This window comes from Lagenorhynchus albirostris, chromosome 11 (genome assembly GCF_949774975.1).
Source record: "Lagenorhynchus albirostris chromosome 11, mLagAlb1.1, whole genome shotgun sequence".
NCBI lineage: Eukaryota > Metazoa > Chordata > Mammalia > Artiodactyla > Delphinidae > Lagenorhynchus > Lagenorhynchus albirostris.
The window spans coordinates 88,028,266-88,045,706 of NC_083105.1; the positions used below are offsets into that span (position 1 = coordinate 88,028,266).

General features: G+C 38.4%; 1 protein-coding gene across 2 annotated transcripts in view; it reads right to left on the reverse strand.

Moving 5' to 3' along the window:
* The window catches only part of PDE3A (phosphodiesterase 3A), a 302,683-nt gene that overhangs the window by 247,354 nt on the left and 37,888 nt on the right, over positions 1–17,441 (reverse strand). The gene's annotated exons all lie outside the window — the stretch shown is intronic.

Here is a 17,441-nt window from a genome sequence, read left to right on the forward strand (position 1 = left end):
CAGGGAAGTCCCTAAAACGTGTTCTTTTGCTAGTGCTTTCGAATGATGAACACAGGATCCCCTACAGACTGTCATTTTTGCTTAGGACTAAGGGCTACATACCAGTAAAACTTGAAGTATCTCATCAGTAGAATTTCCTGAGCAAACTAGTCCTCATTTGGCTTTGAAGTGTGGTTGCTGTGCTGTGTAAGGAGTCAGAGCAGAACATGGAGGCCACGATGGACAGGATTCAGGATGGAATTCTACCGTCATCACATCATGATCCACCGTCTTGATACGGCTATTCTGTTGTTGGTATTCTGGGGGTTTTTTTAGTTACAATCATTGTTAATATTTATCAAAGTTTGTTACTGGCTGTTTGGTAGATGAAAACTTGCTTATTTTTTCTATGATTTTCCAATTAATAGATAGTCTATTCATAGCAGTTTCCATGTAAAGCATCCATAAGGCAGCTGTAAACATTATTCCACATCACCCCACAAGCAATTTTTATTTTGGCATAGGTAGGAGAACGTCCACGTTGATTCATCCGCGGGTTTATGATAGTAATTGACAACGGTAGGATTTTTTAATACAACAAACTCCTAAGCATATGCTCAAATTCTTAGCTTAGAAGGTCAGAAATTTACATATGTTCCTCCACATCTATTTGCACTTATCAAATTACTTTCCTAGGGAGATAGAAACTTGTGATCAGGCAAATCAATTAAAAGGGGAAAGGAGGGAGAAAAAGAGACAGAAAAAGCAAGAGGTCTACTTATGTAAATTATCCCCCCAAATGCAAAAGGGACAAGATGCTTTGCTCCACTCCTGTCGACTGATCGCTACCTACCTGTTCCTTTCTCATCTCTGTCCTTGCCCTTCCTAATAACTAAGAATGGACCACCTTGTTTTACAGTCATTCTGTAATACAGCAAGAACTACTGTAACACTCTTAAGAATTTCAAGCATACAGAGTGAAGTCAGTCAGAAAGAGAAAAACAAACATCGCATATTAACGCATGTATGTGGAACCTAGAAAAGTGGTACAGATGAACCGGTTTGCAGGGCAGAAATAGAGGCACAGCTGTAGAGAACAAACGTATGGACACCAAAGGGGGAAAGCGGCGGGGGTGGGGTGGGGTGGGGTGGGATGAATGGGGAGATTGGGATTGACATGTATACGCTAATATGTATAAAATAGATAACTAATAAGAACCTACTGTATAAAAAAATAAATAAAATTCAAAACTTAAAAAAAAAGAATTTCAAGCAAAAAAAAATTATCCTTTCGAAGTTTTACTTTGGTAATACCTATTGTCCCTGAATTCTGTGTTTACAATTATGCTAAAAAATGCAAAAATACAACATTTTCTACTGCTAGTTTGTTTCATCTGTCACCAGCTTCCCCCTCACTGAAAGACACTGTCATTTCACCCTTAAAACAAACACAATGTCTCCACTCACATCTTAATTATTTCTTACTAGGTTATGATGATAGGTACTGTCTGCCCTTTCTACACTGTTAGCACCCAGAGGAACCAAAAACCCACCTTCTTCCCCCACTTTTACCAGCACTAGCCTTACCTCAGCATGTGTTCGGGCAGAAGTGCTTATTATCTCAGCCAGTGGGCCCAGCATATCTCCAGGAGGTTACGAAAAGCTGAAGGGCTGTCTTTGGCCCACTTGCTACAAATGGAATCAGATTTGTAACAGAAGACACATGCATGCAGGTGTCACAGGGAATATGCAAGCAAGGGAGAGGCAAAACACAGATCAGCCACTCACCGGCACTGAAACCTTACGCATGAGAGTCCACTTAACCTTTATAATTATTTCTAAACCAGAATTAATGATTCTGAAAGTCTGTTTTGGAAGGAACACCTTTGTTTGTCCAGGTGCATGAGGTTGTTTCCCTCTGCCACAGAAAAACAGGTTCAAGACATTATGAAAAGTGTGCACTTAAAAAGAACACTTTCATCTCAGCTGTCTGTGTGCTAGGAAACATTTCAGGATTAAAGTCTCAAGAAAGAAGTCAATCAAGGAAGATATGGGCATATGAGCGTGTACATTGTGTCTATGGGAGGGAGGGAAGGAGGGATATTGGGATGGGAGGGAGTGGAGTTCCTGAGAGAGGTGTAACATCTAATCATCATTATTTTCTGTAACTTTCATATCTATGATAATACAAAAATTTACAGGGCTCTATCTTTTTTTCTGGCTGCACCACACAGCATGCAGGATCTGAGCTCCCCAATCAGGGATCGAACCCTTGCCCCCCTGCAGTGGAAGCTCGGAGCCCTAACCACTGGAAGGGCAGGGGAGTCCCAGGGCTCTATTTTAAATATGTGTATATTTCACATGTATGTATACTTTACTAAAAATTTGATAAATTTGTATAAATACATTTTGATAAATACAAAGGCCACTTTTTTTTTAAAGAAACCTGAATATAGAGAGTGGCATTATAATTTGGTACTGTATGAAACCAAACATAACTAAAATCAACCCAGGCTTCACTGGATATATATACCAGTGATTTCTAGCATTCCAAGACTAATTATCATGCAACAAAAATTTTAAACTATTACTGTTAATTATATAACAAATTAGATAAAGTATCAGTATTGCAAAATTACGGTCTCTAAAAATGTATTATATTCTGACAGTCATAACTGTAAAAGACAGGAAAATTTTAAAAGGTAAGCACTAGACTATTAAATCAGATTTCAAGTCTATAGTAATTTAAACTTAATCATCTTTACAGTTTTAAGAACTGTCTCCAAGGCAGGAGATAAATATGCTAGTAACTCAGACAGGCGTTTAAAATTCATATACTCCCAAACATATAAAAATATTCATATATGTCTTCCCTTTGGGACAACTTAGCAAAATCGGCCTGTTTTTCTTTTCTTGGAGGAGAAGATAATAGCATTGGTAAATGCGATATTCTCTCAGTATTCACAAAAGTCTAGCTGGAGCTACTGTTATGTCCTTCTATACACATATACGTTTTACAACATGACCTTGGTGAAAATAGTCTTTATTAAATTATGTGGGGTTTTTCCTGACAGAAAATATTTTCTAAAACAGGACATAGTACATATTATAATGGGTACCCTCATCGATAATATGCAGTAGGACAAAAGGTTTATCTTTATTAAATGTATTAGTTCAGTATTTAACCTAAAATTTACATTAGAATTCTCTCTTCTAATACTATGTCTAATTACCAAAAAAGGCACTCAGGGGCTGGACTGTCATTTTAATACACTGGCCAAGAAATTATTGCTGCCCTAAAATCTAAAAATAAATACAGCAATAGCTCTATCTAAAAACACAAGTAGAGACTTTTCAATGACTGTTACTTGGGAAACACATGCTATTATATTAGTAAAACTTTATAATTTAGGTGGGAAAGGAAAACACAGCTATGACAAAATCTGAACCAAATTATCCTAGACTGGCTATTCTCAGAGCTTGGATTTTCCAAATATTTGCCCACTCTTGATTTTATGTTGCCCATTACCAATCTATGTTTTTAGGACTTCAAAGGCCAGCTATTCCAAGGAGCAAGAAGCTAGACAGACATGAAACTTGGATGCCACGCTTAGGAACACAGAGTGCTCTGGCCCGGCCACAAAACCAAGCCTCATTTCACCTCTCCCACTTCCTGTTAATAGCAAAGGTTAGAAACAGATTCTGTTCCCAAGCACAAAAGTCAGCATGTCTTTTTTTTTTTTTTTATTACCAATAAAACTGAGCAGGGCACACAGGTACAAGTGTTTTATGCTATTTGCTTATTCTCTACCAGAGTTATAAACCCTTAAGACAGATGGCAGTATAATTGTTAAATTCTACAGATTAACTTGGCCGCAATTAAAGCAACAAACCTCACAGCCAATAGAATATTCTCGGTCTTGAGTTGTTATACCTGGTGTGAACACAGATTTACATCTGATAGTGACATGTATAAAAACATTAACTAATTTGATCACCAACATTAGAGCCACTATTAGTAGAAAATGTTTCCTGAACAACGAAACATGAAAATTATATTTACACAAAGGCAAAATAAATGGTGGAAAGGTCAACTTTTGGAAAAAAAATACAAATATACGTGTCTAAAAATCAACACCATAAAATTTTAAGGTGGGTAATTTAACACTTTGACAATTTCTCAACCAGTGGAGCACATAAGTTCATCTAATATAACTATTCTACTGAACATATCATTACTATTATGGTTTTACCATTTCAACATCCTCTATTTTATCCTGACCAAACACAGTTTCCACTTATGCTTAAATGCCTCCCATGATCAGAAGAGCATTTATTTTTGTCCCTAGCTCTAGTACTTGTGACAATATTAAACAAGTCTATCACTCATATACCTGCCCTTCCCCTATTCCTATTAAAGGAGAGTCCCAATGCCTGTCAGATTTAGGACATATGAATGAAGGGTGAGACAGTCATGCTTCTATTGCCTGATAACTTATCTGGAATCTGATAGCAAAGTGGAATGACTAAACCTTAACCCAGAAGGATCCAGAAGCTTATATGTCTAAAGATAAACCTGCCGCGCATCCAGCATGGGGACTTGCTTTAGCACCAGGGCAGCCAATCTTCAGGGACTCTGCTTCATATAACAGTGAAAAGCAGAGCTTGTGCTATGACCTCAGCGGTGCTTATGAAAACTCCTGTAACCGAGCCTTCACCTGGCATCCCCCAGGGCCCTGGGATACAAGAAAAATTGCCTTGGATGCCCCCAAATTCGAGTCAGACCTTTACGCTTGACTAAGATTCCAATTACTTATAATTATCAGTTGAGTTTTCAATCTTCTTGGACATTAGTTTATTCCAGGGTTGCCTCTATCCCACATCATGTCAACCTCAGCATGAAGCTCAGACCATGCTTGTGTGTTAAAAATAATGTAAAACTTGCAAGCAAGCATGCATGAATTTATGAGACTTGATTGAGCTTAGAGAAAGGAGGTCTGAGGGATTTACACATTGCAGTTTACTGCCAACTCCTGATCCTGTCCTTTCTCCTTCTCTTACTCTTTTGCAAGTTGCCAAGAAGATTCCAAAATATTCTCTATCACAGTTTTTTCTCTCTTCTCTGAAGCCCTAGCTCCCTCTGACATCCAAGCCCTTTGGGGACGAGTGGAATGAGAATAGAGTGATATTCTCTCCATACTTGCAACAGTATCTAAATATTTTTCCATACTTTTTTGTAAGAGAAATTTTGGTGACAGTTGTCAAGCTGGTAAAATATTCTTCACCTGATTTTAAAAAGTTCCTAAAACTACCCTCATGCCACTATCTTTCTTCATTAATATTAACCAGATTGCTGAAATTTAATTTCAAAGAAATCATTTATGAAATATGGTATTTAGGATATAATAGTGTTCAAAATAAACCTTTCATATTTCATCATAAAAATGAAACAAAAACACATGACTTTAATTTTTGTCAAATCTGACACTTTGAAAGTGCATCCGTTTCACTTGCTATAAGAAAAACACATGAAGGATTTCCCTGCTGGTCCAGTGGTTAAGACTCTGCGCTCCCAATGCAGCGGGCCCGGGTTCAATCCCTGGTCAGGGTACCAGATCTCACATGCCACAACTAAGATCCCACACGCCACAACTAAAGATCCCGCATGCCACAACGAAAAGATCCCATGTGACGTAACTAAGACTCGGTGCAGCCAAATTAATTAATTAATTTAAAAAAAGAAAGAAAGAAAGAGACATGAAAAACGTTACCTTCAGGATACAGCTCTTCCCTCTCAATAGCAACCCCAAAGGAGATGTCACAGAGTACTTTAAAAACCACTGCTCTCGGATTTTTAAAAGAAAATTCCTTCTAATTTTAATTATATACTGTAAACCATTACTTTAAAATACAGAATACTGGGCTTCCCTGGTGGCGCAGTGGTTGTGAGTCCGCCTGCCGATGCAGGGGACACGGGTTCGTGCCCCGGTCCGGGAAGATCCCACATGCCGCGGAGCGGCTGGGCCCGTGAGCCATGGCCGCTGAGCCTGCGCGTCCGGAGCCTGTGCTCCGCAACGGGAGAGGCCACAACAGTGAGAGGCCCGCGTACCGCAAAAAAAAAAATTAAAAAAATAAATAAATAAATAAATAAAATACAGAATACTTAGTTTCTTTAATCCATAATCCCATATATAGAAATGTACCTGGAAGAAATAATCAGAAAAGCAAACCAGGGTTTATAAAAATATTTACTTCAGTATCATTTACCCCGACAAAATCTAGAGATAATCGACCAGTCCAACAAGAGAGAAATACTTAAATAAAATGATACATTCACACAGTGACTATTAAGAAGTGTACAAGTGATAAAAGTGATGCAAATTGATATGAGTATAAAAGTGATAAAGTTTTCATACTTTTAACGTTGTAGAAGATGGTCAGAAAATACCATTAATTTAAACATATAGAAAACCAATCAATAAAAATATTACAGGGACTTCCTGTTGGTCCAGTGGTTAAGAATCCACCTTCCACTGCAGGGGATGCTGATTCAATCCCCGGTCCAGGAACTAAGATCTCACATGCCTTTGGGGCAACTAAGCCAGTGCACCACAACTACTGAGCTCACACACCTCAATGAGACAGCCCGCATGCCACAAACTACAGAGCCCACGCACCCTGCAGCCCACGCGCCACAACTAGAGAGAAGCCTGCGTACTACAACGAAGAGCCTGTGTGCCACAACGAAAGATCCCACATGCCTCAACGAAGAACCCAAGTGCCCCAACTAAGACCCGACGCAGCCAAAAAAAACATTACAATCCTAATTATATAAACTATGAAAACACTGAAAAAAGGAATCGGAGGAACTGATAAAATATTAATGATAGTCATCTTCATTTTGTGGTTGTCTATTTCAGAAAGGATTTAAGCTAATGAACCTTTTTCAAACGTTACTGCATTAAATAAAACATAGACAAAATGTATCAGGAAAGTGGACAACCAGAAGACAAGCAGAGGAATGCCAAGGTGCTGCCGGCGGTGAAGTTAGTTCACAAAAGTGTACTGCTCAAGTTTGGTGCCCACGACCCAGGGATACCACAGCCAATGCAATCAGTTACACGATGCACACTCCTCAAAGCATCAACAACAGTTAACCTTTAGTGGGTGCCTATTATGTGACAAGCCTTGTGCTGAGCAATTGACATGCATTATCGCAGTTAATTCTCCCAGTGCCTCTCTAATTGGTATTATCAACACCACTGTGCAGAAGGAGATATTTTGGAGGGTTAAAAAAAATATGCTATTAACCTTATCAGCAATCCTGTAAGGCTTGATCTTTAGGATCAAAAAGTAATGAACATTGCAGAATCAATTTTCAGTTTCAGGTGCACCTGAAACCCACACCGATAAAGAATTAAGTTGTTTTAAACAGCATGTACAAGAGTACCCCTAAATTTGGAGGAAAACCTGTAACTTTAGAAAATGTTATTTAGTCTACTATTCCTGGTACATAATGGCTGCTTAATAAATGCTTTTTGAATGTTTAATTCTGGCCTTATTTTAAATCATAACCATTTAATCATATACACACCCACAAATTCAACACACACAAAAGGGGGCTGTATGCATTTTTTCTTAAATTTCTGAATTTGGCTTAAATGCATTTATTATTTCATTTATTGATTGAACCACTATTGATTCTTCCCTGAACACATAAAATGTATTAAGTAGCTCTTAGGAATAAGGACAATAAAGATAGCTCACAAGAAAGCAATTCAATCTAGTTATCAAGTATTCTGCAAAGGAAAACAAACCTAATGACAGGGCGGTTTGTTTTTTTTTTTAATATAATTTAGATCACTTACTATCAGATCCTGAAATTCAAAGGGGCTGATATTCACAAGACTTTCAATCCCTCATTTTTTGAGTCCCTCATTCCTTCTGTGTCCACCCACGATTTCACATACATTCACACGTCACCTTGGGAAATGTTTTTGCAACTAAAATTCAGACTGTGCTATGGGTACGGTTGAGCCATGGATGTATACCTTAGATGAGCAACTGTGATTTTATATTTATAAACAGAATAGTGATGGGGCCCATTGCATATTGGTTTGAAATCTACCCAAACGACTCCTTCTGGATCAGAGTTTCCAAGGGCAGGTAGTTATTACTTCCTTTTATACATGAGGAGGTTAAAACCCACAGATATTGAATATTATATCCACAAGCTAGTATGTGTCCGAGTTTGAACTAAACCTCACTTTGTCTAACGCTGAAGCCCATGTTGCCTCTCTGTGTCCCCAGCTCTCTTCCCATCTCACAAGCTTCACTCACACTGAGTTTACAGAATCTCAGAGTCATCTGTCACCATGTCACCAAGGAATGAGGAATTCAGTGAGGAAGCTGAAGGCTTATTCAGAGTGAACTCAATACTTTATCATAAAAGGATCCCTGGTTTGGGGGTAAAATAAGCATAATCACCCCTATGGGAAACCTGATGGATTGTAGCTTGGCCGTAACTACTATTCGAACACGTGTTTTGCTTGTCAAACTAAGGATCAATGCCAAACAAGAGCCGTAAAAGGAGCGTGGGAAAGCCTGTGGGCTGGGTTAAGGGTTAGGGAAACAGCTGCTATGGGCATGATACAAAAAAAAGGGAAAAATAGCAAGAGAGAAATTAGCAATAAATAGAACATAACTATCTCTACATTCTGTGGTTTAAAGAGAAGGTCTTTAAAGAAAAGATATTTTGGAGGGTTAAAAAAATATGCTATTAACCTTATCGGCAACCCTGTAATGTTTGATCTTCAGGATTAAAGAGTCATGAGTATTTTATAATCAGAATTTTATTATGTTTGACATACTTTTATATACGGTTTATATTTGCTTATGAGACTCATTTTTTTTTAAGCCAACCTTTTGCTCTTAAAAAGAACAACGGCTGCCCTCAATTCAAACCATGAGAAAAGACAGCTACTGGAAAAAAAAGAACATTAGCTTAATTGTGTCTCTGCTACCTACAAATATCTATACTTGATCCAAAAGAAAAATGATTAATAAGTGAATATCTTTTAAAAATGTATAGTCTCTGAAATCTGCATGGTTCATTCATTCAGCAAATATTACCTATATTTTGCCAGGCACTGTGTTTCTCTGTATTCAGTGAATAAAAGAGAAGGTCGGGCTTCCCTGGTGGCGCAGTGGTTGAGAGTCCGCCTGCCGATGCAGGAGACACGGGTTCGTGCCCCGGTCTGGGAAGATCCCACATGCTGCGGAGCGGCTGGGCCTGTGAGCCATGGCCGCTGAGCCTGCGCATCTGGAGCCTGTGCTCCACAACGGGGGAGGCCACAACAGTGAGAGGCCCGCGTACCGCAAAAAAAAAGAGAAGGTCCACCTAGAGTCCAAACAAATAAGGCTTATGAAAGCAAGTACCTGATACACTTCTAAGCTCACAGAAGAACCGGGCTGAGCAACCAGGGAAAACAATCTAGAAGAGATGTCCAGGGAATTATTTTATTTGATAAGTTTTTTATAAGCAGGGACAATGTATATACTTAAATTTGATTACCTGAGAGAGATCTTAAATTCTGCTACCCCTAAAGGGTGTTAAGTATAAACATAGGGAAGAAATTGATACACTCTCACAATTTATAATTCAACGCAGACAAAATGCCAGTATGAGGTTGAAGTGGATTTTAAAAACCTACACTAGAAAGGCAAACTTGAGACTTTTACGCCATGACTTACAGAAACTGTATCACTGAGGCTAACAGGACCTCTTTGACTCTCTTTACTTATTTATTTATTTTATTTATTTATTTATTTTGGCATGGTGCGCGGCAGGCAGGATCTTAGCTCCTGGACCAGGGATCGAACCCGTGCCCCCTGCAGTGGAAACACAGGGTCTTAAGCACTGGACCACCAGGGAAGTCCCAATTCATCTTTATTTTGACTACATCAGATCAGAAGATGTACAAGATATTTTCCAGTTATGTGATTTTAAATCTATACTTATCCCCCCAAACGTACCTCTACCCTCTCTCTAGATATTTGTGTTTTCAAGAGTACTTCTTTTCTACAAATCCCCAAGAAATTGTATCCAGCTCCATGGCCATCTGTAGAAGGATGATTCCAAAATCTGTACTCTAGCTTCAGTTTGGTGTCTCATCTACAGCCTATATCCCAGTTATTTTCTGAACCCTTACTCAGTATGACAGGCATATAGTTCCATGTATATAGTTGACCATTGACCAATGTGGGGGGCTAGGGGTATTGTCCCCATGCAGTCAAAAATGGGCTATCCCTACCTCAAAAAACAAAGGAATTGATAAATGACTCACCACCCAAAGGCAGGAAGCTCAGTTTGGATAGCATCATTTCTTTTGATTCCACATAGTCAAACACAAACTTTTCCCCACACTTAGTTAACTGAGAGATCTGTAAACTGAAAATACAGGTACTGTATTTATTTTTTTTTAAATCCAAGTATAAGTAGACCTGCACAGTTTAAACCCGTGTTGTTCAAGGGTCAACTGTATTTACCTTCAGTACTTTCAGTAGTTTAGCAGGTGCTCAAGCAGCGCTCATTATTCTAACTTTGGGATTTTTGCTATCAGCCCAGGTTTCCCCACACAGCACTTTGAAACTAGTAGCTCTATCAGGTCAGGAGAATACTTGCACAAGATACAGTTACCGTAACAACTGTGTTGGAGTTGGACTGTAGTTTGTTCTACAAGAGGAACAGATCAGCTGTCATTGACTCCTCCTGTGTTCCTGTTAATAAAGCTTCTACAAATGAGGAAGCCTGGGGCAGGTGTGAAAACGAAACCAAATTCAAAACAGAAGCGGTATATTGGGCTTACGATTTCTGACCTACTCCATACTCCTGGACTGCACTTCTGGGCCTTATTTTATGTCTTGTTTTCTTCACATCAGGAATGAGACCAATGCCTTGGATCATGAATTCTGAAATATATTCCCTTTGGGTAAGAGGTACAGGAAATGCATGTTCATCTGGAATAAACTGGATTTTCAATGCTCTGGTTCCACTATCATTTTTACACACGGCAGAGTATCTTGTATACTACGCTGGGCAAGGCAGGAATTACTGTCCCCACTAGACAGATCAGCAAACCAAGGTCAAGAGAATTTACGAAACTGCCCAAGGGTTCAGCTTGGCTTGCTTTGTGACTTTCAGACCCACATTCTCTACACGGCCATGGTGTCTTCCTCTCACTGTAACACTTGGCCACGCAACCCAGATGACCTAGTATTATTTTCTGATTATTTCCCTGATTATTATCTTATGGATAAGACATTAAAAAAGCTTGTAGTAAGTGTTCAATGTGAACCAAACTGAAATGAAATAAAGGATCCCTATATCTGTAAAAGATAAATATATATATTTATAAAATAAAAAACACTTTCTCAAAGGCCCGCACCAACCCCATAAACAAGGTATAAATCCCTTGCTATTCTCTCCCACAGCAATCAGTATTCTACATACCTTTAATCACATTCACATACTTGTAATTACTTAAGATATTCCTACTAAACTATAAAATCCACCAGGGCAACATGGTGTTCTTTTGTTCGTCATTGTATTCCTAGCATGAGATGCAACTGGTGATTCAATGCAGTTACTGAACTGAATTGTGTCATATCTACTTGATGCCACATAGGTAGTACGAGTTAATATATTTACAGACTTTAAACATGTACTCCCTCAAATTACAGCATTTGATCTTTACAGCTATTACGATATTGTTTAATTTTAACAGAAAGAAGGGAAATCAAGGCCAAAACGATAAATCCCATTCACCTGAGCTGGAGGAAAAGGATGCGTAATATTCCTTCTCACTCAACAATGACCTTGAGTTTAAGCTTCAGAAAAGGAATATGAGAGTTAAGGAAGACAGAATAGTCAAAAGAAACAAAAAGCAAAAGGACTAAACAAGATTCTTTACACAATATCCCATTTTCCACCTACATAGGAGGTCCAGCATTCAAATGCTCTAATAGCAGTCTGTTTCCTAGTGCCAACATTATTGTTCAGGTAGGTTTTTGTTTGTTTTTTCCCTCTCTTGTATATGTATCTAATGATAATCACCTACAGATATATCAAATACTTCTCATTTTGGAACGATGCTGGTCTAAACATCAATTAAATCAAATAAGTCGCCTGTGGAAAAAAAGGAACAGTAATAATTGTCTTAAATGTTTTCAAACTTAAAAGCACTTGCAAGTAAATTAAGCGTGGGTGGTTTAGAAACAAGAGTGAAATAGAAAGTGAAAGCTTTTATAGCACGCCTATAATGTGTTCTATTATTGTCCTACTAACATGAAAATGCCACTAACACAACAAATACTTATTGCCCACTTAATGCCTATTTGCACTCTGCTTGCTAAAGTGGAGCTAGGAAAAACAAGCATCAGGCTTCAAGAAACTGAAATCTAGTTAGCAAACTACTAACCGGTACAGCACAATCTATAGTGATGTATTTAAGGGTAAGAATGTAACTAAGTGAACTATAAATAGGGAGGGTTGTAGCAGTTGTGAAGTTTTCATGAAGAAAGTGAGCTACACAGAATATATGGTATTTGGATAGGTCATGAAAGTAAGTTGAAATTTTCATATGAAAGGAATAAAAGGCAAAAAGAGGAAGAGACAAGTATAAACACTGAATTCTGTAGAGGAAGTTAAATGACCACCTGACAGAAATGAAGGTCCTTGGCGAATAACAGTGATACATAAATTAAAACACAGGGTAAAGAGATCATTAAAAAACCGGAATCTGAGTAGATTATGAAGGACTCAAAAATTAAGTAGAAGGGGCTAGACTACATGGGGAATATCAGAAGGGAAACTGTAATGCTTTTAGCAAGAAGGGGCTATTCAGAGCCTCTGTGTTGCACCAACCCATCCATGGGGCTCCATTCATGGTAACCCTGTAGTCAACGACCAGATGAAAACCACGCTTTCAAAGATGACTCAGACATCACAGCTTATGGCTGTAAGCAGGGGGAGGATCACCAGAGACTTGTTAAGACATTATTTCAGGAACTCACGGGCAAAGTGATAAAGGCTCAGACCCCCCAGTTGTCAAAGAGGAAAGAAGACAAAGGTTACGTCAAAGAATAACATCGGCATGAGAAATGCCAATTTCTGACACATGCTACAACATGGATGAACCTTGAGGACATTATGCTAAATGAAATAAGCCAATCACAAAAAAGACAAATACAAATACTGTGTGGTTCCATTTATATGAGGTACCTAGAGTAGTCAGATGCACAGACACAGCTAGTAGATGGTGGTTATCAGGGGTTGGTGGAGGAGAAAACGTGGAGTTATTGTTTAACGGGTACTGTTTCAGTTTTTCAAATGAAAAAAGTTCTGGAGACTGGATAGTGGTGATGGTTGCCCAACAATGTGAATACACTTAATATCATTAAACTGCACGTTTAAAAATGGTCAAGATGCTGGGGCTTCCCTGGTGGCGCAGTGGTTGAGAGTCCGCCTGCCGATGCAGGGGACACGGGTTCGTGCCCCGGTCTGGGAAGATCCCACATGCCGCGGAGCAGCTGGGCCCGTGAGCCATGGCCGCTGAGCCTGCGCGTCCGGAGCCTGTGCTCCGCAACGGGAGAGGCCACAGCAGTGAGAGGCCCACATACCACAAAAAAAAAAAAAAAAAAAAAAGGTCAAGATGGTAAATTTTATATTATGTGTATTATACCACAATTTAAAATAATAATTAAAAGAAAAAGAAATTCCAAAATTTTGTGTCAGATTGAGATTAAGGGAAGAAGGAGCAAAGAATTCCAAATTACTCTTAGATCACTAATTTAGAAGAGGGAGGAAAACTGAAATAAAATAAGGGGATCCAGGCTGACAGAGGGGAAGAGAGTCATAATTGTCAAATATGTTTGATAGGACCATCTAAATGGAAATGCTACACAGGCAGCTGGAGACAATAGATAAGGCTCTGTGGATGGAACAGGAAATATGCTGGGTTTTATTTTCGTGTCACCATGTTGATGGGTGAGGGGAGGAAGGGCTTGGAATCAATCATCAGGTTCAATTCTGAGCCCTAGAATTTAACAGAGATGTTTTTAAAATATACTGTTATGTTACATTTTTTCACATTTTGATATCTTTGCATTAGGGTGGTCTTACAATGAAGTGTCTTTTTCTTTTTTTAACATCTTTATTGGAGTATAATTGCTTTACAATGGTGTGTGTTTCTGCTTTATAACAAACTAAATCAGCTATACCCATATAGCTATACCCATATATATACATATATACAGCTATACCCATATATACAGCTATACCCATATATATATATACCCATATCTCCTCCCTCTTGCGTCTCCCTCCCACCCTCCCTATCCCACCCCTCTAGGTGGTCACAAAGCACCGAGCTGATCTCCCTGTGCTATGCAGCTGCTTCCCACTAGCTATCTATTTTACATTTGGTAGTGTATATATGTCCATGCCACTCTCTCACTTCGTCCCAGCTTACCCTTCCCCCTCCCTGTGTCCTCCAGTCCATTCTTGAAATTGAGTTATTTATAGTGAGGTGGATGGACCAGAGTCATACAGAGTGAATAAGTCAGAAAGAGAAAAACAAATACCATATGCTAACACATATATATATGGAATCTAAAAAAAAAAAAAAAGGTTCTGAAGAACCTAGGTGCAGGACAGGAATAAAGACGCAGACGTAGAGAACAGTGTCTTCTGATGAAAAACCATGGATGCAATAACAGAAACTAACTCGATATAGCTTAGGGCAGGGTTATTCACAGAATGGGGGGCAGGAACACAGTGCAGCCTCAGGGAAGAAGGAGAATCAGAGTCAAGAAAGCCCTGAGGAGATTCAGATCTCTCTCCCTTTCCCGCACTCTCTGTATCTGCTTCATTCTTTCCGCAAACTGATTTTTCTCCGCTCCTTAGCCCTTAGGGGTTTTGGAAAGGGGCTTTTACATTGTGGAAAAGACTGACTTAACTTATACTTGGTCCCAATACCAAACTACTGGATCAGAATTTCACTGCCCAGCTTGAGCCCAATCGAGTCCAGTCAAGATATCAGGGTCATGCCAAACAAGTGTGGCTTCCAGAGGATAGCTACTGTAAGTGTAGCCTGATACCCCAGTAGGCATCAAGTACCACTGCATCTCAGGGAAGAGGAAAGATGGTAACAGGACAATTGAGTTATATGGACACCTTTAGTCAGGGGAGAAAACTTGAGAGTCCTAAGAGGCAAATGACAATGGTCTTTCACTATTTAACTTTATCACATAAAATAGTAAATAAATATTAAGAAAAAGGGGTCAAAGTTACAACAGGGCAGTTTTTGACTCAAAATAACCATCCTATAGCAATGTTTTGTATTAGACATAATCAATTTACATTATCACTCAACAAACCTGCAGAGCTGGGATTTAGTTTTTCATTTAATAGATGGAAAACCAAAACTAAGAAATTCACTAATTTGCCCACAATTTTCACCAACGTTCCTTTGGATTCAAAGCCCTTCTCTTTCTTTTTTTTCTTCCCCAGCTTTATGAACATATGATTGAGTAATAAAAATTGTATATCTTTAAGGTACACAACTCGATGTCTTGATATATATATACATTGTGAAATGACTACCATAACCAAACTAATTAAATATCTATCACCTACCATTTTTTTCCCCTTCTCTTTCTATTACACCCATCTCTTTGTATTGATTTGAATGTGGCGTGCTTTCTTTCATTCAAGGTATCCAAGTAGTGGCTAAATAAACATTTGTCACAAAACTACTATAGGAATAATCATTGTTTTGGGTAAGAAATTTATCTGGCCTCTCTGATGATTTCCAACTGTAATAATTCATAAGTTTACTATTTTGGATTCAGTGACCTTATTTTGAAAGCATTCATTATAAGCAAATATGAATACTTTTCCCATCTATTAAAGGTTTTGCAATCTTGATAATTTCCAAAAAGAAAACATATTCCATCTATTGCATTAAAACTGTTGGTAAGCATTTTTTAAGGAAAAGAGATCTGGTTCATCTTTAAGTAAGAAAGCTAGTAATAGTAAATATATTCAAATCTGACAAACAACATTTTCTAGGAAGAGCTGTAGAAGTGAGCACAGTTGGTGAAATAGAGAATTTTTTTAAATTATAAACTATTTTTCACAGAACTAGAACAAATAATCCTCAGCTATACATGGAACCATAAAAGACCCAAAATTGCCAAAGCAATCCTGAGGAAAAAGAATAAAGCAGGAAGCATAACCCTCCCAGACTTCAGACAATAATACAAAGCTACAGTAATCAAAACAGTGTGGTACTGGCAGAAAAACAGACATATGGATCAATGGAACAGAATAGAGAGCCCAGAAATAAACCCACACACCTATGGTCAATTAATCTTCGACAATAGGTAAGAAAATACAGTGGAAACAGGACAGTCTCTTCAGCAAGTGGACAGCCGCATGTAAATCAATGAAGTTAGAAGACATCCTCACACCATACACAGAAGATCTAAATAAACATTTCTGAAAAGATGACATATAGATGGCCAATAGGCACATGAAAAGATGCTTAACATTGCTAATTATTAGAGAAATACAAATCAAAACTACAATGAAGTACCACCTCACACCGGTCAGAATGGCCATCATCAAAAAGCCTACAAATAACATACTGGAGCGGGTGTAAAGGGAGCCCTCCTACACTGTTGGTGGGAATGTACATTGGTGCAGCCACTAAGGAAAACAGTATGGAGGTTCCTCAAAAAACTAGCTTCACCACATGATCCAGCAATCCCACTCCTGGGCATATATCCAGACAAAGCAATAATTCGAAAAGATACATGCTCCCCAATGCTCACTGCAGCACTATTCACAATAGCCAAGACATGGAAACCACCTAAATGTCTATGACAGATGAGTGGATAAAGATGATATGGCACATATACACAATGGAATATTACTGAGTAATATTCCATTGTATATATAGAATATGGCCATTTGCAGCAACATGGGTGGACCTAGAGATTATCAATATTAAGTGAAGTAAGTGAGAAAGAGAAAGACAAATACCACATGATATCACTTTTAAGTAGAATCTAAAATATGACACAAATGAACCTATCTAGGAAATAGAAATAGACTCACAGACATAGACTTGTGATTGCTGGGGGAGGTGGGCAGGGATGGACTGGGAGTTGGGGGTTAGCAGATGCAAACTATTACATATAGAATGGATAAACAACAAGGTCCTACAGGGAACTATATTCAATATCCTGAGATAAACCATAATGGAAAAGAATATTTTTTAAATGTATATATATTTATATGTATAATTGAATCACTTTGCTATTAAGCAGAACTTAATACAACACTGTAAATCAATTTTAAAAGAGAACAAATTATGCAAGGTACAATGTTGCTTGTG